Below are 25,409 nucleotides of genomic sequence, written 5' to 3' on the forward strand. Positions count from 1 at the left end.
GTCGCGAGAGTACACGTCTCTTCTGCGATGGACAGATTTCAGGAGTCGTCACGACTGTACGACAGGATTCAGCGACAAACAGGACTTTACAAAGCGTAAAGGCGATGTCGGCGCGACTGTTAAACTATTTTCCGTGACGATCTTAAAAACAATGACAAACAAACAAGAAACTCCCAAACAAAAACTAGTCAATCCTTCAATCAATAGAGGGATTTCCCTGATCAACCCAAGTAACCCAAAAGACCAACAGTTAATCCCCAAAATTCAAAAGACACCAAATCCAAAATCAAAACAAGAACAAACAAGAGAAGCAACATTCAAAGGACTCCCCAGTGGAGTCACCAACTTGTGATGCAGGAAAGTGTTCCCTCTGCAGATAGAGACAACCCTTCTAGCCCTAGAGTGGGTCTAGTCATAGCAAAGACAAAACAAAAATTAATTCCCTTAAACAATCATCGTTGGAGGCCTACCTCAAATGGTGGTTGATGAAGTTCTATTGCGTTGCTCTAGCTTCTGTTTCCTTCTCCTTAAAGAGAAATTGACCTGAAACAACACAAGACAACGACAAAGCACATAACCAGGAAACAACAATGATCTATTTAATCACAAAGTCAAAAAGTCATGAGATATAAAGTAAATTACATAAAAGACATAGGAAATCATCATTGATTGTATTAATAATGAATCAAGAGTAAAGCTTACAACCAAGACTTGACGTCGCAAGCCTTCTCAGAGGGTCCGACCAGTATGTTTCTTCAAGCATTCACTCTCAAAGATGGGTCTCCCAAATAGAAATATATCTCTCTCTCTCTCTCATTCACAAGCTTTACACAAGATTAAGGGCACTTCACACCTTCTTGCAAACTACAAAGCAATCCCACACTTATCACACTCACACCAACTATCTATCAAACTCAAAAGCAGTAGCAGCATTGTGCAACCAAAAGAACTAGTAGATGATAGCAATGGTGAGTGATTTTATAGGAGAAGGAGTCTCCATGAAATGAGGGAGAGGGAGCTTATCCTCAAGGCACGTAGCACAAAAGATGAAACTACCATGCCAGAGATAGGAAGGCGACCCAAACTGACCCAACAACAAGGTCCAGAGACATACAGAAGGCCGACTGTTGGAACAAATTCACCCAATCTAGATCGTCGCGATTACATAACTAAGCTCTAGCACTGACATCGCTGGTAGGCAATGTATTCAGTCAGACCATCGCTAAATATAGCAAATATCCTCGCGCCAAAGCATGAAATCTGATCGTCGTTGGAATCAGATGTACTCCTGCGATGGGGGCACGACTTGACTATTTATGACCACTGTTCGTCATGTATATTAAGTTCATTCTCACAACGAGGTAGAAAACTTAGGAAAAGTGGGTCAATTGGCAACATAAGAGAGCATTTGTTCAGTATGAGCATGTTTTACTAGACACATGACACAGTAGAAGGACTGGGGTGAAGGCAGTAACAAATTACTGTGTAACACACCATCAATCCCTGCTTACATACGACATGGCCAAGCAAAATTCCAAAGGGCACACAGAAGATGCACTTCTTTAAATTTAGCGCAATATTATTCCTTCGACATGCATCTAGCATAAGGCGTAGACTCGCAACATCATGCTTTTCTAACCCAAACGCAATCCAATCATCAAAATAAACCTCTAAAAACTTATGGATAAATTCCTTGAACGCCATGATTACTACTCGGGAAAAAATTACAAGCATGTTCTTCAATCCAAATGGCATTACTATGTATTGAAAGAAACCCCACTCCGTCGCAAAGGTTGTCTTGCTTCGATCTTCCGGTGCGATCTTTATTTGATGATATCTCGAAAAACCATCAGTAAATGAATACGCCTCCTATCTGCCAACATTCTCTAATACTTCATCCTTGAATTTCTTTGGAAAAAAATCGTGCAAGCATGCATCATTCAACCTCCTTAGATCCACGCATATCTTGATTTCACCTTGTTGTTTCTTCTCTTGGACCACTATAGGGCTTACCTAATTGGATTCCTCTATAGGTTCAATAATACTGACAGCCAAAATATTATCAAGTTCTGGACGTACCTTTTCCATATACTTCAGATTGAGCCGATAAGGTCTCTGCTTAACGGGCTTCGCATCCGGTTTCAACGTAATCTTCATAACACCCAAATCTCCTACAATCCCTTTCAAATTTGAAAACTTTGTTGGGAAGAGATCCTGGTACTCACGCAACAGTTTGGCCACCTTATCAACTGTATCATCATCCCAATAGTCTCCTACCTTCGCGAACTTAGGCTCCGCTTCAAACCCAATGTTTACTTGTCTAGTTTTCAAAGGTTCTAAGAAATCCAGGTTCTCAGCTTTCGGTCCTTCGACATCGCACTGACCTTCTATCTCTGGAATATTAATATTCCATGGATCTTCATCCTCTTCTTCAACAGTCACATTGTAACATTCCAATGCATGGTACAACTATGTACTCCAATCCGGATGAGCCCTGTTAGCCCTGAGGTGCAGTGCTGCTATTTTGAAGACTAAAGGAGGGAAATGGTCTATTTTGTTGTCGCGGAGGGGTTCCCATACAGTCTATCACCTCACTTTTCTCACTCATCTACTCCCATTCATGTTCACTCATGTCCTAACCCAACCCTCGCATCATAACAAAGCTCACTTTCGCCTTGGCTCTACATGAATTAATCCATTTTTGCCCCAATGCACTAATGCGTGAAAGCCCCCGAAACCTTACCTTTCCATCCATATGCACCCCTTTGCACATTTCTCGAGGTCATCCCATACCTTCGTGTCCACTGTTTTCGATCTTCCCACTGATCTGATGGTCCGCACTTCACCCGATCGACGTTATATGCTCGATCAATCATCACCATTAGATCATTTCTGCCAGATCTAATGGCTATCGCTCATATCGCTCGGGTAACAAGCGAGAGGGATACCCACCCGATAAGAGCGGTTTCCCCTCTTTCCTCTCCTACTACGTGGTGCGCGATGAATGGAATCGGGTGAGCTCCGACCTTTACCGCTTACCGCCCGATGACCGCTCAATACAAACCATTTCTGCTCGAATAAACCGCTCCTAGGCGTTATCCTTTAAGCACCTCCTCCGTCCGATAGCCATTCGATCTACCCATCTGAGATCTGACGGCTCAGACTTATTCCACTCCCGCCATGACTTCAAGCCTCCGATGATTGATTTCCATTGTCCATTCCTCCCGATCCAACGACCCTCGTTCACGATCACCATAGTTCATCCTCCGCCGCCCGACCAACATCCCGACCATCAATCCACGCCATCCAATGGCCCATGTGCCCCCACACCCCACTTCCCATCAATCACCCGGGGAGGAAATTTTTTGGCTCTGTCAGTGTTTTTGACAGTCAAATAGTTGAACTGAAATAACGGAATGCATGGCCGAAAGGGGAAAAACAACAACATGATGTAGCCGAACCAACAGAAATGATCATGGAACATTGCTGGCACAAGCGATCCACCTGACAACATGACGAAATTACCAGAATTTGATTACCGTGTTTGTTAGAAACAGAGCCCTCTGAGCTCATGTTTGTCTAGTTATGGCATCAAGTAGTTAGAAGACAGAGGGGATAGATTAAGACATCTCGAGCCTCAGAGAGTTCGAGAGTATTGTAAAAAGCCTATAAATGGCTGAAAGTTGGAAGGAATAAGGGTTCAAATTTTGGAGACTGTGGATACTCTGTTCCTCCCTATTACACAGTTATTTGTCACTACCTTCACCTCAGTCCTTCTATTGTGTCATTTGTCCAGTAAAACATGCTCATATTGAACAAGTGCTCTTTTATATTTCCAATTGACCCATTTTTCCTAAGTTTTCTACCTCGTCGCGAGAATCCACTTAATATACGTGACAAACCTCTGTCATAAATAGTCCAGTCGCACCCCCGTCACAGGAGTACATCTGTTTCCTGCGACAGCCAGATTTCATGTCCCGGCACGAGCCTATTTCCTATATTTAGCGACGGTTTGACTAAATACATTGCCTACTAGCGATGTCGACACTAAAGATTAGTGATGAACTAGCGACAATCCAGATTGGGTGAATTTGTTCCAATAGTCGGCCTTCTGGATGTCTCTAGACCTGGTTGTTGGGTCAGTTTGGGTCACCCTCCTCCCTCTGGCATGGTAGTTCCGTATTTTGTGTTGCTTTCCCTGAGGATAAGCTCCCTCTCCCTCATTTCATGGAGACTCTTTCTCCTATAAAATCACTCACCATTGCTATCATCTACTAGTTCTTTTGGTTGTACAGTTTTGCTACTGCTTTTGAGTTTGATAGATAGTTGGTGTGAGTGTGACAAGTGTGGGATTGCTTTGTAGTTTGCAAGAAGGTGTGGAGTGCCCTTAACCTTGTGTAAATCTTGTGAATGAGAGAGAGAGAGATATATTGCTATTTGGGAAACCTATCTTTGAGAGTAAACGCTTGAAGAAACACATTGGTTGGACCCTCTGAGAAGGCTTGCGACGTCAAGACTTGGTTGTAAGATTTTCTCTTGATTTATTATTAATACAATCAATGATGATTTCCTATGTCTTGTATGTAATTTACTTGATAGCTCATGACTTCTTGACTTTATGAGTAAATAGATCATTGTTGTTTCTCGGTTACATGCTCTATCGTTTCTTTGTGGTGTTTCAGGTTGATCGCTCATTAAGGAGAAGGAAATGGAAGTTGGAGCAGCGCAACGAAACTTCATCAACCACCGGTTTGAGGTAGGCCTCCATCGATGACTATTTAAGGGAATTAATTGTTGTTTTGTCCTTGCTGTGACTAGATCCACTCTAGGGCTAGAGGGGTTGCCTCTGTTCACAGAGGGAACACTTTCCTGCATCACAAGTTGGCGACTCCACTGGGGACAGTCCTTTGTATGTTGCTTCTCTTGTTTTCTCTTGTTTTGATTTTGATTTGGTGTCTCTTGGATTTTGGGGATTAACTATCAGTCTTTTGGGTTACCTAGGTTGATCTGGGAAATCCCTCTATGGTCTGAAGGATTGACTGGTTTTTGTTTGGGAGTTTCTTATTCGTTTGTCATTGTTTTTAAGATCGTCACTGAAAATAATTTAACAGTCACACCAATGTCGCCTTGAATCTTTTGCAAAGTCCTATGCATCGCTGAATCCAATCGTATAGTCACGACAACTCCTGAAATCGGCCCGTCACCGAAGAGACATGTACTCTCACGACAACGTCGCTCTGTTGCTATAGCTAGTGGCTGATCATCCGTAGTTGCTTGTGTAATGCCCACGACAATTCCTGTAGAATTGTTTTTTCAATTCTACCTCCTAAATTCACCAGTCCTGTTGATCCCTTGCTTTCTTTCTCTTGCTCAATAACTTGTTTTTGACTGTTTATGGTTAAGGCACTCTTTCTTTGGCTTTGTTGAATGAATCTTGCATTTTTGGCCATGTGACATAGTTTGTTCTTTCAGGTTCTTGAATTAATTGGCTTGGTTATTGGTTTGCCCAAGATTCATTTGCAACTTTCTTGTCGGTTTGTTTGAGCCTTCTCCATTTCTTGTTTCTGGTTGATTTTTAGTGACGGTTATTGAACCAATCTTTAGTATTGATTCAATTTCTTTTCACTACCGAACATAGATCACAATTGTTTGGATCGACCAGTTTTTTTTCACGCTTGCTTGTTTGTTTCTTTTAAATTTAAAACAATCAAAATCAAAAGACTGCATTCATTTAGTATACGAAAGTGAAAGTGTATTTGCAATTCAAGTTTGCATATTGGAAAGCAAATGATAAAATCCCTCATCAGTAGTATTCGTGCACTATAGGGTTGATGTGTTTTTGCATTGTGTCTCTTATATTATCTTGGTTTTCTTGGTTTGGGAATGATCTCTATACCCTCCTGTAGGTAGGTGTTCATTGAAGTAAAAGGATGTTTCACTCATTCTAGTTGCATCCTAGTTTTTGTTGTATACATACGATAAGGCCTGAAAACAGAAACATAATTGAAGATCAACTCTAAAATAAACTGAATGAACTTAACAACGCATTGGAACATAACACACACTATTTAGAGGTCTAGGCTAGAGACGTGCTCCGGCGTCGTTAAACCTAGTCACTATTGTTTTCACTCAAGGTTGGGTGATTCATCCTTCTGTGACTCAATAGCGGTCTAGTGCAGAATTGTGCTCCCAGTATGGTTGAGTATATGTTGGGAGACCCCACTAGGTTATCATCCTATATCCCTAGGAAGCCATGTTTGTCGCCTTGCAAACCGTAATGCACCAAACATAGCATTCGGGAAGATTGACTGCCATACGGAAAGTCCTTGGTTTTCATATGACCACCAACGTGTATATGCAGTTTTATGGAATGTTTGGTAAAAATTTTGCCTAGTTTCTCCAAAGCAGTCACTTTCGTTCCTTTTCAGACTCCTTAAAAGAAAAGGTCCATCTGAGCACTTGTCACTTCAGGCTCATTAAATATTCAAAGGCGACTAGAGTCATCTTTTCGTCCTTTTCTCAACTCTTTAAAGATGAAAAGGTCAAGTTCTGTTTCTGTGTCTTAAAATTTATTCAGCCACGTTCACACTTACCCTATTAGATCTTGTTGCATTTTAGTTTGCGTAGGGTTATTTCTCCTTACTCGATTAGTTATCCCTAGGGCTTTTGAGTTAAATCATCCTGGCGGAATCACCGATCCCGTCTCCCGTTCCAAGTGACCAAGGATCTCCATCTTCTGTCACTCCTGAGGTACCGGTTGCTAGTGATACTCTTCCTGTTATTCCGAGTATCCAACCGCTTAACTCTCACGCTCCGGAAGATGAGTCTTACGATATTCGTTGGAACCCCATTTGGGAGCCTTCCGAAGAAGATTTTCCCCTTACTCCTCCTAGTGTTTCAGTCTCAATGTCTTCTTCTGACATGGATGAGACGAACCCCGTCACGAGTGAAGAGTCCTTGATGACAAGTGGTGAAATTCCTATACCGACGGAAACTTCACCCTTCCGTGTCACCTCCCTTGGTATCACGTTGCCTTTACGTTATAATGCTCTAGCTGATATCATGGGTTCTAGGTCTCCCCTTACAAGTTCCATGTGGCCTCGTACTGTCACTCCAACTTCGGGATCTTTCACTCCCCAGATTCATAATGTGACATCTATCCCGACTATTCCAACTGTTTGTGTGGCTTCCTCAACCCCCGCTGTTAGTGCCATCACTGCATCTTCAGTTGTGACCACTGTCGTCGGGCCTTCAGCAGGTCCTTCACACAGTGGCCCTTTGGCACCCATATCCGGGGTTGTTGAACCTAGCCTTAGTGCTCCACCTTCTTCTGGTTCCATTCCAATAGGGGGGCATATGATCAATATCCTCAAATTCCTCAGAATTTGAATCCTCAAAATCTGTTTAATTATTATGATTCTTGAGGATCCCATATTTATCACCCTGGACCCATAGCATCTCAACCTTTTGTTGAGGTCTCGGTTCCATTGTCTATTGCTTGGGGTACCACGACTTACCATGGTGGCCAAGCACAGTCTTCAAATATTCAAGGACCACCCTATCAAGGTCAACCATCTTACGGATAGCAGTCTTACGGACAACCGTACTATGGGCAACCTTATTTAGGGCAAATTGTCGGCCCACAAGGACAACCCATTCTGGGACAACCTTCGGCCTTTGGTGGGTCTTCTTTCATGTACTTCGAGCAACCTTCTGGTAACCCAGGACAACCTTACATTCAACTAGGCCAACCTAGTACACAGTGAGGCCACCCTTCTGGACAAGTTGGTAAGTCTCAAATTCAACAAGGCCAGCCAATTGTCCAGCCTACTCAACCATCTGGTCAGTCCGGACAGCCTTCGGTTCCATGAGGTCAACCCAATTCCTAGCAAGTCCAAACTTCTGGACAAATGGGCCAACCTCAACCTCAACCAGGCCAACCTTCTAGCCAGATGGCTCAACCTCTGTCTTCTCAAGGACATCCGTCTGGGTCTACTCAACCGGGCACTTAAATGATTGTTGCTTCTCAAGCTCCACCCGGTTTTCAGCCCCAATCTGGGCTCCAGACCCAATCCGGTCTTCAAATTCAGGTTGGATCCCAATCCCAACCTACTTATGAAATGCAGCCTGACCCCCAGGCTTAGTTTGGAGCCCAGCCGCCTTATGTTTTTCAGCAATCCCAAGGGAAAACTCAATTTGCCCCATACCAAAATTATCAACAACTGCAGGTGAATCCTTACCAGAATTTCCAGCAACCATATGTTGCTCCTGCAGGCCAAGTTGGTAATCAGTGGAATGTTGGGGGTCAAATCTAGGGTCAACCGTCCAGTTACAGCTATAACCCCTACGGACAAAACCCTTATGGGCCAAATCCATCTGAACAAAATCAATGGGGGCAATAAGCAACTGGGTGGAACTCTGGTGCTACTTCCTACAAGTGGCCTCAGATGTCCTTTAACCCTCAATTACCTTTTTTAGAAACGTTGGAATTACCGAATGTGTCCAAACTAACAAATGATCCCATTCTTCATAATCTGTATTGGCCACCGGTTCCAACTAAAATTCTCGGTGATTGTCCCAAGTTTGACGGTAAAGCTGGAGAATATCCCCAAGCCCATGTCATGACTTATCATCTATGGCGTTCATCAAACTCATGGCTTGATGATTCAATCCGGCTCTGCCTTTTTCAATGGACCCTCATTGGCTCTACTGCTGAATGGTATATTGAGCTAGCTCACGAATCTTTTCAGGACTTTAACTCATTGGCTATGGCATTTTTAAGTCATTTTCAATTGCCGATTCGATATGAAATGGGCACACATCTCCTGACATCCTTAAAACAGACCACAAACATGCATATCTCCGATCATATCCATGAATGGAGACGACGTCTCCGTTTCATTAAGTTTTGGATTCCCAATCAGCTTCTGACTGACTAGTTCACAACCTCATTTGTCAGTTCGATAGCTCGGGACATTGCTATGGGGGCATGTGTAACTGAAGAGCAAGCTATTGCCCGTGCTCAGTACCTTGAATTGGTTTAATCCTAGTCCAGTACACTATATGATTATTTGCATGATGCTCCGAGGTCCAGAACTTCCAAAGCCCCGCCAACACCATCTATTGACAGCGTCATTGGTTCTGTCAATACGTCCTTTAAGAAATCTTCCACGAACCCTGGGAAGCAATCGAACGCTTCAAATGAAAACACTTCTCAGGCTATATCCAATTTTGGTAACACTTCCGAGGTTAACGCCATTCAGTCCACCACGGCGGACAAAACCTCAAAAGGGAAAAAGAAGGGAAAAGGAAAGAATAAGGCTCATCAACCAAAACAGGATTACCCTAAACCTCCACCCAAGGAAGGTGCCAAATGCAAGCCTAAGTATCCTTGCCTTATCTGTGATGAGGATCACTATACTAAAGATTGTCCCAGGCGGTCCGAAGTTAGTCATTTGTTAAAAGGTGCCCCTGGGACTCTTTCCGTGCTCAAAGAGCCTTTTCCCTCGCAGTAAACACAAATGGTGGCCGGTCCATCTCAATCCTCTTCTCCCTTTGGTTCTTAGGTATTCATGGCTGCGACAATTCCCATCCACATTAGTACTCGGGAAAAAGAGTATCCATCGCCTATCGAGAAGGAAACTGAGGTCCCCTCTAGTGTTCCTCCGTCCAGTTCGGGTCCCCTCCATATCGAGTGACCTAGCACTGAAGTGGTCATCTGACCTCCCCCTAAAGGCGTGCTCCGGAAGTCTTCTTACAACCCTAATGCTCATGCTGCTTAGCACTATAGCATCGTTGAGGACTTAGCCCAGGCTCCATCAGCTATGTCCGCATTAGAAGTCCTCTAGAGCTACCCCTCTCAAATGATTTCCTTGTTATCGGCTATCGGTGGAATCGACTCAGCTGACTCGGATCTGATCACTTTTGACCTAGACAGTCATATACCGAGACTGCCTCACCAAATTTCCTTCCTTATTCAGGTCATCATCAATTCTAAAACTATTCATCGCACTGTCATTGATGAAGGCACTTCTACTTGCATAATGTCTGTTACTTGTTGGAAGGCTATCGGTTCTCCGACTCTGAGCCAGTCTCCTACAACCTTGGAAGCCTTTGATGGGAGAGAGTCTCATCCTTATGGTATACTCCAATTTTTGCGTATTACTCTGGAAGGGAAGACGGTCGAAGTGGAGGTCGAAGTTGTTGATGCCAATTTAACTTACAACCTCCTTTTAGGACGAAGCTGGACATATGCCATGTGAGCCGTGGCTTCATCTCTATTTCGTGTTATTCGTTTTCCTCATCAAGGGAAGATCGTTACATTACACCAGTTGTCCTTCTTCACCTCCTCCTCCTCTGATGGCAATGTGCCTTTCGTGGAGCATACCTCCATTCCATGTGAGAGTGTGGGTGCTGGACTCTTTAAAGATCTTGCCCTTATGGGTGTTTTTTCACTCCCACCTCCCAACATCGCTCCCATTAATATGATTTCTGTTTGCTCTGATCCTTGGATTCTTCCTCCTGTTGATCAGATAGAATCCTAGGGCGATGAGATGCCATTGAGTCCTACCGAGCTCAACTACGTCGAAATTGTTTCTGTATCGGCTCCATCCCCTGAACCTGCTCCTTCTAGCAGAGCTCTCGACTCGTACACTCAATCCCCTTGGCTTGGAGATGCCACTTCTTCAGACCCTTTGAAGGAAATTTTTCCTACTGATGAAGTGATTATTGAGACCATGTCTTTCGAGGAACCCCCTTGGTCTGATCATCACCATCATTCCTCGTTTCTCCCTACCCATCGGGAAATGTTTACTTGTCTCGAGCGGTTTGCTCCTTGTCTCCCCTCCCAACCCCTTTAGACACCCATCCAAATTCATCAAGTGTCTTCTGAAGGGAATATGGGGAACATTACACAAACTCAACCAATCGACATCTCTGTTAAACCAGGGATTTTTGAGCACATCCATGTTGGAGTAACTTGTACTCCGGAGGAGATTCAGCTTTATACTGATCTTTTTCGCTAATTTCATGATGTGTTCGCTTGGTCTTACGAAGAGATGCCCGACATCGATCCTAGCATCGTGGTGCATGAGATACCTACATATCCAGGTGCCAAACCTGTTCGATAGCGTCTACGCCCCGTGCACCCCCGAAAGGCTGCAACTATTAAAGAAGAAGTTGAAAAGCTTCTTAAGGCTGGCTTCATTTACCCTATCCCACTCACAGATTGGGTTTCTAATATTGTCCCTGTGACTAAAAAATAGGGCACTATTAGGGTATGTGTTGATTATCGTGACATCAATCGCGCATGTCCCAAAGATAACTACCCTACACCCTTCATTGACCAACTCATTGATGAGTGTGCCGGGAGTGAGATATATTCATTCATGGACGACTTTTCTGGTTATAACTAGATTAATATCTCGCCTGTGGATTAACACAAGACCACCTTTATCTGTCCGTGGGGCACTTTCGCTTATAAAAAGCTCCCCTTCAGTTTAAAAAATGCCGGTGCCACCTTCCAACGCACAATGTCTTATGTGTTTCATGATATTCGACACATTGTGCAACCTTACCTGGATGACCTTCTGACTCATTCAGCGAAGTGCCAGGACCATCCAACCCACCTTCGCGAAAGTTTTCTCTCAACACTATCGTATCCGGCTTAATCTGCATAAGTGTGTCTTCTACGTCAATTCAAGCAGACTTCTCGGGTTCATCATCTCCCGGGAGGGTATCCATCTCGATCCCCTTAAAGTCAAAGCCATCCTGAATCTCCCTCCCCCTGCTTCTTTGTAGCAATTACAGAGTTTGTAGGGTAAAGAAAAAAATTTACGACAATTTATTCCGAATTACGCTGAAGTGGCCAAAGGCTATACGCGGTTATTAAAGCAGGACACCCCTTTTCTTTGGGATACCGCTGCACAAGAGTCATTTGAGCACCTCAAGGCCCTCCTTGTTTCTGCTCCGTTGTTAAGTCCTCCTGACTATCACCGTGACTACACTCTTTATTTAGCTGCTGCCGATACCACCATTGGCATGGTTATAGTTCAAGATGATGATGATGGTACTGAGCATGTCGTTTACTATCTCAGCCACAATTTACTTGATATGGAAACTCGATATGCCTATGTTGAGAAGTTGGCATTAGCCACCGTTTGCACTGTCCAGCGTTTCCGCCAGTATATATTATTGTGTACCACGACAGTGATTTCTGATTGCAGCCCAATGACTTACATCTTATCACGTCAGTTATTGGGGGGCAAATACTCAAAGTGGATTGTCATCCTTCAAGAGTTGGACTTGGAGTTCACCATCGCCAAGTCTAATAAGTCCCTCGTCTTCACTGAGTTGCTTTGCTCCCTACCATCCGTTACCGCGCCCTCTCGGTTAGAGGACAATATTCCGGATGAAACTCTGTTCTTGATTAGTACCCTCGTTCCTTGGTATGGGGATATTATTGTCTATCTCCAGACATCCTCTTTTCGTCCCGATTTGTCCAAGGATGCTCGGCAATGGATTCGCCATCATTCTCAACCTTATCGCATTATTGGGGAAACCATGTACCGTCTCGGCGCCGACTCTATTCTCCATCGATGCTTAACATTCGAGGAAGCGGAACGAGTTCTAAATGACTGCCATTCTGGCACCTTTGGTGGTCATATGTCTGGGTATGCTACTGCTCAAAAGATCCTCTGTGCTGGTTATTTTTGGCCTTCTATCTTCAAGGATTACATTCTTTTCGTCCGCTCTTGTCATGAGTGCCAAATCTACAAACAGAAGATACGCGTGCCTCTTGCTCTGTTGCACCCTGTCGTTACCATCGGCCCTTTTGCCAAATTAGGCATTGATTATATGACTTGTAACCCTCGCTCGGCCTGGGGGCATGGGTATAGCATCGTTGTCATTGATTATTTCACGAAATGGGCCGAGGCGATGCCTACACTATACGAAGACGGTCACACAGCGGCACAATTTTTATTCAATCATGTCATTTCATGATTCGGAGTCCCTTAGGCTATCGTCACTAATCACAGCAAACATTTCCATAATCATATGATGACTAAGTTAACAACCCAGCTAGGCTTGCGGCATGATAGCTCGACACCGTACTATCCTCAGGCCAATGGCCAAGTGGAAGCTATCAACAAAGTTTTATTCACGATGCTTCAACGCACCATCGACATGCACAAGTCCAATTGGAATTTGATGTGTTCTCTGCCTTATGGGCCTACCGAACTTCAGTGAAGGATGCCACTGGGTTCACCTCGTTCCAATTGGTTTATGGTCTAGAGGCTACCCTTCTGATTGAGTGTGAGATCCCTTCTCTTAAATTAGCCATCGAATTACTCCCCAACACTACTCCGGTAGAAGAACGTCTTCTCTACCTAGAGCGGCTAGATGAGACTCGTCGACTAGCCTCTCTAGCCATTGAAGCACAGAAGAAGAGAGTGAAAACTCACTTTGATCATACTGTCCATCCTCGTTCTTTCGTTGAAGGAGATTTAGTCCTGCTCTACGATCAAGCAAATGATAAGCTAGGGGCAGGAAAATTCGAGCCTATGTGGCATGGGCCTTATATTGTGAAATGCGTTTTGCAAAAAGGGACCTATGAGATGATTGATTATGAAGGGAACCCTCTAGATAAGCCCCGAAATGGGCTTTATCTGAAAAATATTATGCATGAATCTCATGCATTTGATTTGTACATACGTGTGTTTTTAGCAGGTGTGTTGTGTGTGTGTTTTCATGTCTGGCTTGGTGTGTAGGCGTAATTGCCGCTCATTGTGTCTTTTTGCTTCTTGTGCAGATGTCTGGTACACCTTACGTTGGTTTCGCTGATGGTGCCTGCCGCAGTACCCGGAACCTTTCTTCTATGGCATGGGTGATCTACGATCCTCACAGTGAGTTAGTAGACCTTCAAGGTGTTTGTCTGGGTTGCACCACAAATAATGTCGCTGAATACATTGATGTGATTGAATTACTAACCGAGGCCATCAACCTTGATATTCGTACATTGGTTGTGAATCTGGACTCTCAGCTTGCTGTCCACCAGCTTAATGGGCGTTATTCTATTAGAGATCATCGAATTTTAAGGTTGTATTTATGTGTTAAATTGTTGGAAAGAAATTTTGATTTTATTACATATCAACACATTCCAAGAAGATTAAACACATTAACTGATGCATTAGCAAATCATGTATTAGATAGACATTTACGCAACATGTAATCAAAACAGCATATAGAAGCATTCAAAACACAATAATGAACCATAGGAATATGTGTATATATATATATATATATATATATATATATATATATATATATATATATATATATATATATATATATATATCGTGCGGCGCACCAAGGCGCTCAAAAAAATAAGTGTATATGTCCAAATAGAGTTTGTGCTTTCCATACATCCGAGACACATGTCTCTCAAAAAATCAGTAGGAAATAAAACCTAGGCATCTATTGCGGTGGGTTATGCTCCCTGTAGCACACCACTACTCATGTGACTCGCCTCAAGAGTCTATGCACCCTAGGTATCACCCCTACTGTATGTATCTGGTACTCTATGGGGACCTCCTCGATCCCCCTGTAATCAAGGATCCCCTCTGTCAGGCCCTCAAGATTGTGGGCCACTGTCTCCACTGAACTGCCAGCTGGGGGAACCAAGGCCAGCTCTCTGATGCCCTGTGGATCCCTCCATGCCTCTGGAGCTAGTCCCACAGGCCTCTCTGGTCCCACATCTGCAAGTAACGTAGATTACATCATCAAGTGTTTTACCTCCATTGTCCCACTGCTCACTAGCAGGCAGCTGCATATCGGGGTCTCCACGAAAATCCATACCAGCATATGGCCAGTCCTCGACGAAGATCGTCTGGCGATCCAGCCACTCGCGGAATAGTGTCCCCCATGACACTGGTCATCCGCCACCCCCTCATGGCATAACATGCGCCCACTATGTGATCCGGGTCTCCCGCGGTCTGGGCCTGTCCAAGTCCATATCCTGCAACTGAAGTGCCGACACCCGCTCTAGCATGAGCGGGATTAAGATAGACTCGTAACCAAATTGTTTTGCCTCCCCGCGATGACATTTGGTGAGTTTTCTCTTCATTTTGATCGTCATTGCTTCCACCCAATTGTACATGGTCGGGTTGAGGCACTCAAGAGCCAACCGGAGGTGGGTCTTTGTTGCCTCGTGTTGGGCTTGGGAAACCACTTCCCTTTTCACCATAAATAGAACCAAGTCTTCCACCGTGGGAATTGCCACTTTCCTGCTATTTGATTTGCGTGCCCCCGGGCACACTCGTGCTATCAACATGTCCAGTGATTCGCCCCCGGTTCGTTGGCCCTCTAGAATCGTCCTCTCGCCACGATGGGACAATCCGGTCAGGAAATATATGTCCGTAGCATCGAACTCAATGTCTCTACCCTGGATAATAAACTTTCTGTCTGTTGGGTTCCAAGCACGAATTAGCAACTCTAAAAAATCGGGTTGAGCCCAAAGATGCGGAGTGAGAAAAAATTTTAGTAGCCCCCAAGCATGTAAATCATTTCGGTACCTAGCATCATTGAATGCTTCCTCATCATTGGTATCATGACTTCGTTCCTGCCAAACAAATGCCATGTTGCCTTGCATTAAAAGAAAAATGAATTAGAGCTCTTTTCATAAATTTAAATCCATAATTTATACAAAAAATTCAACTTCATGTTGCCGTCGCACCTGTTTTGAAAACAACGGTGACGGCGCAGAGTCAATAGTTCATTTTTCCCATCATCGTCGCAAGAGTACATATGTTTCTCGCGACAATCACGGAGGTGGTACGTGTAACCACGCTCGGTCGTCACGGACCTGAGTGGATTTTCCGCGACGACCGAGAGGCGGACTCGGATTTGAAAATCTGCCTAAACCCACCTACCTAACACTAAATTGCATAAAAAAACTACTGAAATGCAGTGCAAAGGAGGAATGTACTTACTTGTCAAAGGTTTCAGGACGAACCGTGGATGGATGGTGCCGGAATCAGCTTGAGAAATTCACTCAGATTGGTGGTTCAAATGCCCTAAGGTAAAATATGCAATGTAAATGGTAAAAAAAATGAATTACCCCACCCTTTTTATAGTAATTTTTTTGAAAAATTAAAAAATTATACTTTAGGGTGTGGGTTTTTTCGTTTATATCGCATTTTTAATTAGGGTTTTTGGGTTTTAACTGTATTTCCGCATATATTATTTATTTATGTCAAATGGGTCTTACGTTTGACATGTTTTGTGTAGAGCTACAGGTGGCGAGGTTATACTTTATATGCGCTTGATCCGTAAAGTCTTCTTTAACACTCTTTTTCGACTTAAAAGACGAAAAGATTGTCGAGTTATTCCTTTTGACTCGTTAAACAAAATAGGAGCCAGTCTACTTTAAGCTCTTTTTCGACTGTATAAACACGAAAAGGTTGCTGGGCTTTTGTCATTTCGGGTTCGTGATTGGTTACGAGACGACGTGTCTTTGATCGCTTTTCTACTCTTTCGGATCAAGGTCACTAATAACGAAAAGTACTCCTTGATCATAATGGTCAAGCGGTTCTCTCAAGTATTGTTTTATATTTTTTCGGGTTCGAGAGACACAAATCTACAAAAAAGGACCCCCTAGAGTTTTCTTTTCCGTGTCTTTTTCAAACTCTCTAAACATGAAAAAGACTCTGAGTTTTGCCTATGTCGGACTCGTTAAACCCTGATGACATTGGACTCGTCACCATGATGAGACTCAAGCTCCTCCTCCCTAGGGCTCGTTAAACTATTACTAGGTTGGATTCGACCGAAATTCGAACTTATATTACAGGAATATGCTATCCCCTTCAAGCTTGTTTTCAAAAATAATTGGGGTACTCGCCAACAATGGTGGGGGAAAATTTGGAAGTTGTCATTGGTTACCTGTGGCAGCTAGTCACTCTTGAACATCGACACTTTTGCTTCTTGTCGGGTTGGGATATCCATACATCATCATTTGGCCTTCCAGGGTTTTGGGTTGCCATTTAGCCTCATTCCATCTAATCTATGTTGTCTCCATTAAGCCTCTGATCCCTTGGTACCTGAATGCTGCCACCCTCCAGAGTCGTGTCGCCAACATGTTCAAGAGTATAATCCTTCTACAGTTCACATCCTTACCTCCTCCTCTGATACTCTGTTTCACCATCTACCACTTGTTCCCTATCTCGTGTCGTTGATGGGGGAAACATTATGGCCCTCCTGCGATGGATCGTCTCTTGTCGACATCAGCTCATTATCCAGGAGACTGATCTAGAGATCCCCTTTGGTACCTTGGAGCTTGCATGCCTCAATGGCAAGTTCTTCGCGCCTGACGATCGACTTTCATCATTGGTCGTCGATTGGGTGATTCTGCGAGTGTTCGACTCCAGCTCATTCTTCACGCTTCGTGGATTGTACTAGACAGTACCTTGAGAGCCATTGACATTATTAGCGGTTTCTCTCCCGCTTGTTAACAGCTTTCATCATTGACCGGTAATCAAGCGACTTTCTATCATGCTCGACCTCAGCACATCTATTCACATGCTAGAATTTGCACTATGATTGGTTGGGTTTCAAGACCCCGAACTAAGATCACACATGTTCAGGCTGCGTGGATTGGTCTGTGATTACATGACTCGTTGATGGATGGTTGCGACCATACCTGAGTCTTCATGGATGGCTTTGACCATAACTTTATCATTATCATGGTCTTACTAGTTGGGTGGCTGCGTGCATACCATAGACCTAGTTCGTATGTCTTTTGGATGGCTGCGCCCATGCCTAGACTACATGTATTTCACTATCAGATATATCAGTTGTACTTGCACCTGTAGGTTCTTCCAGGTGGTGTTCCATTTCAGACAGTTTCGTAAAGCATTTCACCCCTCCCATTCTCCTGGGCTTCATACTTTAGGGGGCATCTGTTACATAGTAATTTGTCACTGCCTTCACCCCAGTCCTTCTACTGTGTCATGTGTCCAGTAAAACATGCTCATATTGAACAAGTGCTCTTTTATGTTGCCAATTGACCCATTTTCCCTAAGTTTTCTACCTCGTCACGAGAATCCACTTGATATACGCGACGGACCTTTGCCATAAGCAGTCCATTCGCGCCCTCGTCACAGGAGTACATCTGTTTCCCACGACGGTCAGATTTCATGTCCCAGCACGAACCTATTTGCTATATTTAGTGACGGTTTGACTAAATACATTGCCTACTAGTGATGTCGGTGCTAAAGATTAGTGATGAACTAGCGACGATCCAGATTGGGTGAATTTGTTCCAACAGTCGGCCTTCTGGATGTCTCTGGACCTGGTTGTTGGGTCAATTTGGGTTGCCCTCCTCCCTCTGGCATGGTAGTTCCATATTTTGTGCTGCTTGCCCTGAGGATAAGCTCCCTCTCCCTCATTTCATGGAGTCTCTTTCTCCTATAAAATCACTCACCATTTCTATCATCTGCTAGTTCTTTTGGTTGTACAATGCTGCTGCTGCTTTTGAGTTTGATAGATAGTTGGTGTGAGTGTGACAAGTGTGGGATTTCTTTGTAGTTTGCAAGAAGGTGTGGAGTGCCCTTAACCTTGTGTAAAGCTTGTGAATGAGAGAGAGAGATATATATTTCTATTTGGGAGACCCATCTTTGAGAGTGAACGCTTGAAGAAACACACTGGTTGGACCCTCTGAGAAGGCTTGTGATGTCAAGACTTGGTTGTAAGCTTTGCTCTTAATTTATTATTAATACAATAAATGATGATTTCCTATGTCTTGTATGTAATTTACTTGATAGCTCATGACTTCTTGACTTTATGAGTAAATAGATCATTGTTGTTTCTCGGTTACGTGCTTTGTTGTTTCTTTGTGGTGTTTCAGGTTGATCGCTTGTTAAGGAGAAGGAAATGGAAGCTGGAGCAACGCAACGGAACTTCATCAACCACCAGTTTGAGGTAGGCCTCCAACGATGACTATTTAAGGGAATTAATTGTTGTTTTGTCCTTGCTGTGACTAGACCCACTCTAGGGCTAGAGGGGTTGCCTCTGTCCGCAGAGGGAACACTTTCCTGCATCACACTCCCAGCATCTCATCTTCATTCCAGTAATACAAGCTTCTTTTGCTGTTACATGTTCAATTGCCATCTTCCCCTTTGTTCTAAGATTGCACTTGAATAGGTTATTCATGTTTTCTTCTGTGTCTAATGCCAGATAACTGTCATCTTATCTCTGTGTTGATAAATTAGATTTGCAAGCTTCATTTACTTTCTGTAGCTAGCCATTCATATGTGTTTATGTATGTATCTGCTAGTATAGTCAAGATTCTCCATCTATTCATTAAATCTATAAACTATTGAGCATTAGTGGTCGAAAGCCTTGTCAAACTGAGGGTGTTCATGTATGCCTTTAGTGGAAACAAAGTTGAAACAGTCATCTGACTTGATCCAAACCCCAATCCATTCCAATAGTTGAGAGAACGATATTGAAGATTTGTATGTTACTAGGCATCTCCGAGCTACAACCTAGGAGAGTTTCCTGGAGTGCTAACATAATTGGCGTCGTTGCTGGGGAGAGGAAACTGAAGCTCAGCTTCCTTGGGGGATGACACAGATCCAGCTTTGATGATAGATAAAGCCTAGACACTATTTGGGTTGTAATCATCTATCAAGCGACTCTACTGGAGGACGAACCTCTTGGTGACTCCACTCCATAGTTCTGGCTCAGTTTGTGAGGCATACTCGAAGAAATCCTCAGAAGACACAAGCTGACCCAGTACCTGACCCTAAAAAAATCATCAAAGAAAGAAAGGCGTTGCAAAAAGGAGCCTCAGGTTCAGGTAGCTCTAAACAATATTCTATATGTCTTCAAGAAAATCATGTAATAGAACAAATACATGTTGATAGTATAGCATCTAATACTAGAAGTGAAGAAAAAATATGAGAGATTCATAGAACTCCTTATTCTTTAGGTTCTTATTTTGTTGTAAGCCCAAAGGAAACCTCTCCTCTTATCCATCAGACTCCTCTAGTCCTATCAGTCACTCCTCAACCTTCTGTCATTCAGCTTCTAGTACCCACTCCTTTGAATGCCATGCCTACTAGAGAATATCAGAAGTATATGCCTAAGTTCACTAGGACTGAAGGTGTTACAGCTGAGGAACATCTTGAATCATTCTATAGCTATGCTGGTAACTTGGACATTAGTGAATCTGATGTATGGATGAGAGTCTTTGTCCAAAGTCTAGATGGAGAGGCTAGAAAATGGTTCAGAGAACTGACTCCAAGGTCTATAGCAAATATTGAGGCTTTAGATGATGTATTTCTAAAGCATTGGGGGAATAAGAAGGATCTACTCTACTACCATACCGAGTTTTGGAACTTAAAGAGGGAAAATGGTGGGTTGTTGTCTTATTTTAATAAGAGGTTTAACTGCATGTACAGCAAGATACCAGCTAAAGTAAAACCCACCACTACATCTGCTAAACTCACCTATGCCAGTGCCTTTGATTCTGACTTCTATCTACTGTTGAGGGAGAGATGATGTGCTACCTTGGCTGATATGCAGGATGCAGCCTTGGAAGTAGAATCAAACATCATGGCTGCAGAGAAGCTCAAGGGGAATGTTGATAGAAGGAGATAGAGGGGCGAATCTTCATCACATTCAGATCCCAAGATAGATAAAATGACTAAGATGATAGAGTCATTAACCTCTGAAATCTCCAAATTAAAGGTTGCGCAGCACCCTGGGAAAGGGAGAGTTCCTAATACCTTTGCTCCTAGAAATCCAAATCCATATAGAAGAGCTAATGAGCAGTTGCAGATTCTGCAAAGAAGCAAAGATGCCAACAAAGACCAAAGGGTGAAGACCCCTTTCCAGAATGTAGTCATGGAAGAAGAACAGTTTGAAGAAGATGATGAGATCCATTGTCTAGAAGACAAATGTAGTGCCTCCTTTTTTACCTTAGCTGCCTATGAAAAGTCATTATTCAACAACCAGATCAACCAAGAGTGGGATGGTGGAGCTGTTCTACAAACTGGTGATCAACACAAATATGATCTAAGGTCAAAGATGAATAATGCCAAGGAAACTCTTGTTCAAAAAGTTGTTGTCCCTGTAATACAGCAAGCTAATAAGCAGAAACGACCGGAAGTTGATCCCATCATCCTCAAAGCTCCAGCTCACGAGGTAAGAGGCCTTGACAAGTCTCCTTCTCCTTTTAGTTTTGAATCAGAAATTCAGAAGCTAAGAATACCTATACCTCTGATTGAACTAGTGAAGAATGAGTCCTTCAAGAGATCTATCCTCGAGGCCCTTGATCCTAAAGCCATCCAAGCCTCCACTGACTATGTAAATCTATAAGACAGCAAACCAGATGTTGTTCTCAGCCCAATGATTGAAAATTATGATGACAACTCCCCATCATTATATGTCTCTTTGACTATTCATGACAAAATCCTTCATAACTGCCTTCTGGACACAGGAGCCAGCCATAATCCAAAGCCCAAGACTGTCATGGATGAGTTGGGTCTTGACATTACCAAGCCTTCTCATGACCTGTTTTCTTTTGACTCTAGAAAAGTGAAATGTTTGGGATTAATCAAAGACCTAGCCATCACCTTGTCTTAGCTTCTCATGAAGAGCATGATGATGGATATTGTGGTAGCAGATGTACCCCCCAAGTTTTCCATGTTTCTTTCCAGAGGTTGGATCAAGAGATTAGGTGGAACATTGCAAAATGATCTGTCCTATGCTACTATCCCAATTTTTGGAGGTGAGAGTAGGAGATATACAGAGAAGCTCAGTTGGCTTATATCATTAGTGATGAAAGGAATCCCACTAATCATCCCATCTATGTTGTCGACACTAATTTTGGAGCCTGTATTCTTCAGATTGAAGAATCCCAGTTGACCTCCATGCAGCTTAGGAAAACGGTTTGCCAGATCATGGAGGAAGAAGCCCCAAAAATTTTGGACATGTTCTTTGATGGAGCATGCTCTAAGGAAGCTGCAGGGGCAAATGTAGTCCTTGTATCCCCCACACAAGAGTGCATTCATTTATCTTTCAAGTTAACTTTTCAGGTCACAAATAACATAGTAGAGTACGAAGCCTTGATATTGGGCTTAAGCACTGCTAAAGAAATGGGCATCAAAGTTCTGAAGGTGTTTGGATATCTAGACCTTATCATTCAGTAGGTGAACAAAACTTTCCAAGCAAAGCATCCAAGGCTAAAAGCATACAGAGATGAGGTATGGAAGCTCAAGGGTTCTTTTAATAGTTTTAGCATTTCTTACATCCCTAGAATGAAGAACGAGTTTGTTGATTCCCTTGCTGTGTCTGCTAGCACGTTTATTCCTCCTTTGCCTCCTAAATTGACTTATGAAGTTCAAGTGAAATATAGACCATCTTTTCCTGACAATGTCAAATACTGGAAATTTTTTGAAGATGATGATGAAATTAATAGGTTTTTACAAGTCATTGATGAATTTTCTGAAATACACATTGACCAAGAAAATCAAACCATTGAAGAATGCAAATAGTCCAAGCTAAAGGACGAGATTGGTCAGGATAGCATTGTTCAACTACCTAGTAACCATATAGCCAAAGGATTGGTGCCCCTAGAGAAGCTGTTTGATCATAATGATGTACCTTATAGGCCTGCCAAAAAAGAAAATGAGTCTGCAGTTCATAGACATAATGTAGGGAGTCCAGCCCATCCAAAGTACATAAATCTGTCCACTCACTTGTCTTCTGCACAAAGTTCTGAGTATTGCACCTGGATGAGACAATTTGCTGATATTTTTGCTTGGGAGTACAGTGATCTTAAGACCTATGACACAACATCATTCAACATAAGATTCCATTGGAGAAGAACACCATCCATTTTAAGCAGAAATTAAGACCTATCAGCACTCTCTTATTGCCTTTGATTGAAAAGGAAATCAAGAAGTTGTTAGATGCCAAGATCATAGTTCCCCTAAGGTATTCAAAGTGGATAGCTAACCTTGTGGTAGTGAGAAAGAAGAATGGAGGAATTAGGCTTTGTGTTGACTTCAGGAATCTAAACAAATGCTCTAAAAAAGACAACTACCCCCTGCCTAAGATGGAACACTTGCTGCAAAAAGTTTCAGGGGCTAGAGTCATGTCTTTCTTAGATGGACTTTCAGGTTACAATCAGATTGCCATACACCCAAAATATCAGGAAAAGACCGCCTTCACTACTCCTTGGGGCACTTTCATGTACTCCAATATGCCTTTTGGACTGATGAATGTTGGGGCTACTTTTCAGAGGGCCATGGACATAGCCTTTGTGGGAGAGAAGGACAAGTTTGTCCTTATTTACCTTGATGACATAAAAGTCTTTTCCAGCAGTCACAAGGACCATTTGCAACATTTGAAGAAGGTGTTTCTAAAGTGCAGACGGTTTGGAATTTTTGTGAACCCAAAGAAGTCACAATTTTCTCTAGAAGAAGGCAAACTTCTGGGACATATTGTTTCTGTTGAAGGTGTGAAGATCGATCTAGAAAGAGTTCAAGCAATTTAGACATTGTCCATCCCAAGGTCAAAAAGGGACATTCAATCTTTCCTAGGTAAGATTAACTTTGTGAGGAGGTTTATTCCAAAATTTGCAGAGCTAGTGAAGCACATCACTTCCATGCTGAAGAAAGGATCAGAAATAAAATGGACAGATGGTGCAAGAAGCTCTTTTGAAGCCATCAAATAAGCTATCATGGAAGCTCCCACTCTAATCAACCCAGATTAGCTCAGGGAGTTTTATATCTTCTCTTTTGCCTCTTATGGTACACTTGCAGTAGTTCTATTACAAAAAAATGATGAAGGTGTAGAGCACCCTGTGGCCTTTTTCAGCAAAACTCTGAGGGATGTTGAACTAAGGTATGACCTTATTGAAAAACAAGCTTATGCTCTCATAAAATCTTTAAAGGCATTCAAAATTTATATTCTGCATTCCAAAGTGGTTGCGTATGTACCTTCAGCCTCAGTAAAAGATGTCCTAACTCAGCCAGATATTGATGGAAAGAGAGCTAAATGGATTACAAAATTCATAGAGTTCAACATAGAGGTGAAGCCCACCAAGCTTGTCAAAGGCCAGGGCTTGGCTAAGCTTATGGCTGAGGAAATTGTAGTTTGTTAGACATCAATTACATGGGTTCAAATTCAGGTGGTGAGCACACAAAGGAAGTAGTAGAAGAGCAAGAGCAGAATTAGTCTTTGGCTGAAAATCTAGCCACCTGTAAATAGTATTCCAGTGTAGTTCATTTTTTGCAAAAGCTAGAAGTCCCTCCAGGGCTTAGCTCAAGTCAAGCCCGGCCCATTAAGCTTAGATCAACCAAATTCTACATTAATAAAAACCTGCTTTATTAGAGAGACCCATCAAGGATCCTCTTGAGATGTCTAGACAAAGGACAACCTATGGAAGTCATGCACCAGTTCCATTCTAGCATCTGTGGAGGGCATCATTATTGGAAAACCACAGCCCACAAGATCCTGAGAGCTGGGTATTATTGGCCTACTTTGTTCTCTGATGTTTTTTCTTTCGTGAAGTCTTGTGACAAATGTCAGAGGTTTGCAGGAAGACAATAGCTAAAATCTCTGCCCTTGAAGCCAGTACACGCCAGTGGTTCCTTCCAGTAGTGGGGCTTGGAATTTATAGGACAGATCAAGCCACATTCCAGTGGCTAGCATAAATGGATCTTGGTAGCCACTGATTATTTCACCAAATGGATTGAGGCTATACCCACTAAAAATGTTAATCAACAGGTTGTCATAAAGTTCTTGAATGAGAATATTTTCACTAGATTTGGTTGCCCAACCAAACTAGTCACTAATAATGCAATAGCTTTTAGGGCAAAAGAATTGGTGGACATGTGTGAATCCATGGGCATTCAATTGGTGCATTCTACCTCATATTATCCTCAAGGCAATGGCCTAGCAGAATCATCTAACAAGAGTCTTGTAAGGATAATCAAAAAGTTGTTGGAGGACAACAAAAAGAGTTGGGATTCCAAGTTGAGGTTTGCACCGTGGGCTGACAGAGTTACCAACAAGAATTCCATAGGAAACTCTCCATTTAAGCTGGTTTATGGTGCTGATGCTATTTTTCTTATCCAGTTGATTCTCCCTGTGGCCAAGTTCTTGCAAGAAGAACGAGATGAAGAGAATGGCATGGCGAGGAGAATTACTAACTTGGTTGAACAGTTTTCAAGTTGGTGACTGTGCTGTCAAATGGGATGCATTGAAGGAAAAGAAGGGAAACCATGGTAAATTTGATGCCTTATGGACAGGACCGTTTGTCATTGCTCAAATTCAGATGAACAATACTTTCATTCTACACAATTTGGAGGGGGAAGGTGCTTTTGATGGCCTAGTCAATG

The sequence above is a fragment of the Pinus tabuliformis genome, chromosome 6, assembly GCF_031772625.1.
Source record: "Pinus tabuliformis cultivar Carrire ecotype Pingquan chromosome 6, CPIR1, whole genome shotgun sequence".
Lineage (NCBI taxonomy): Eukaryota > Viridiplantae > Streptophyta > Pinopsida > Pinales > Pinaceae > Pinus > Pinus tabuliformis.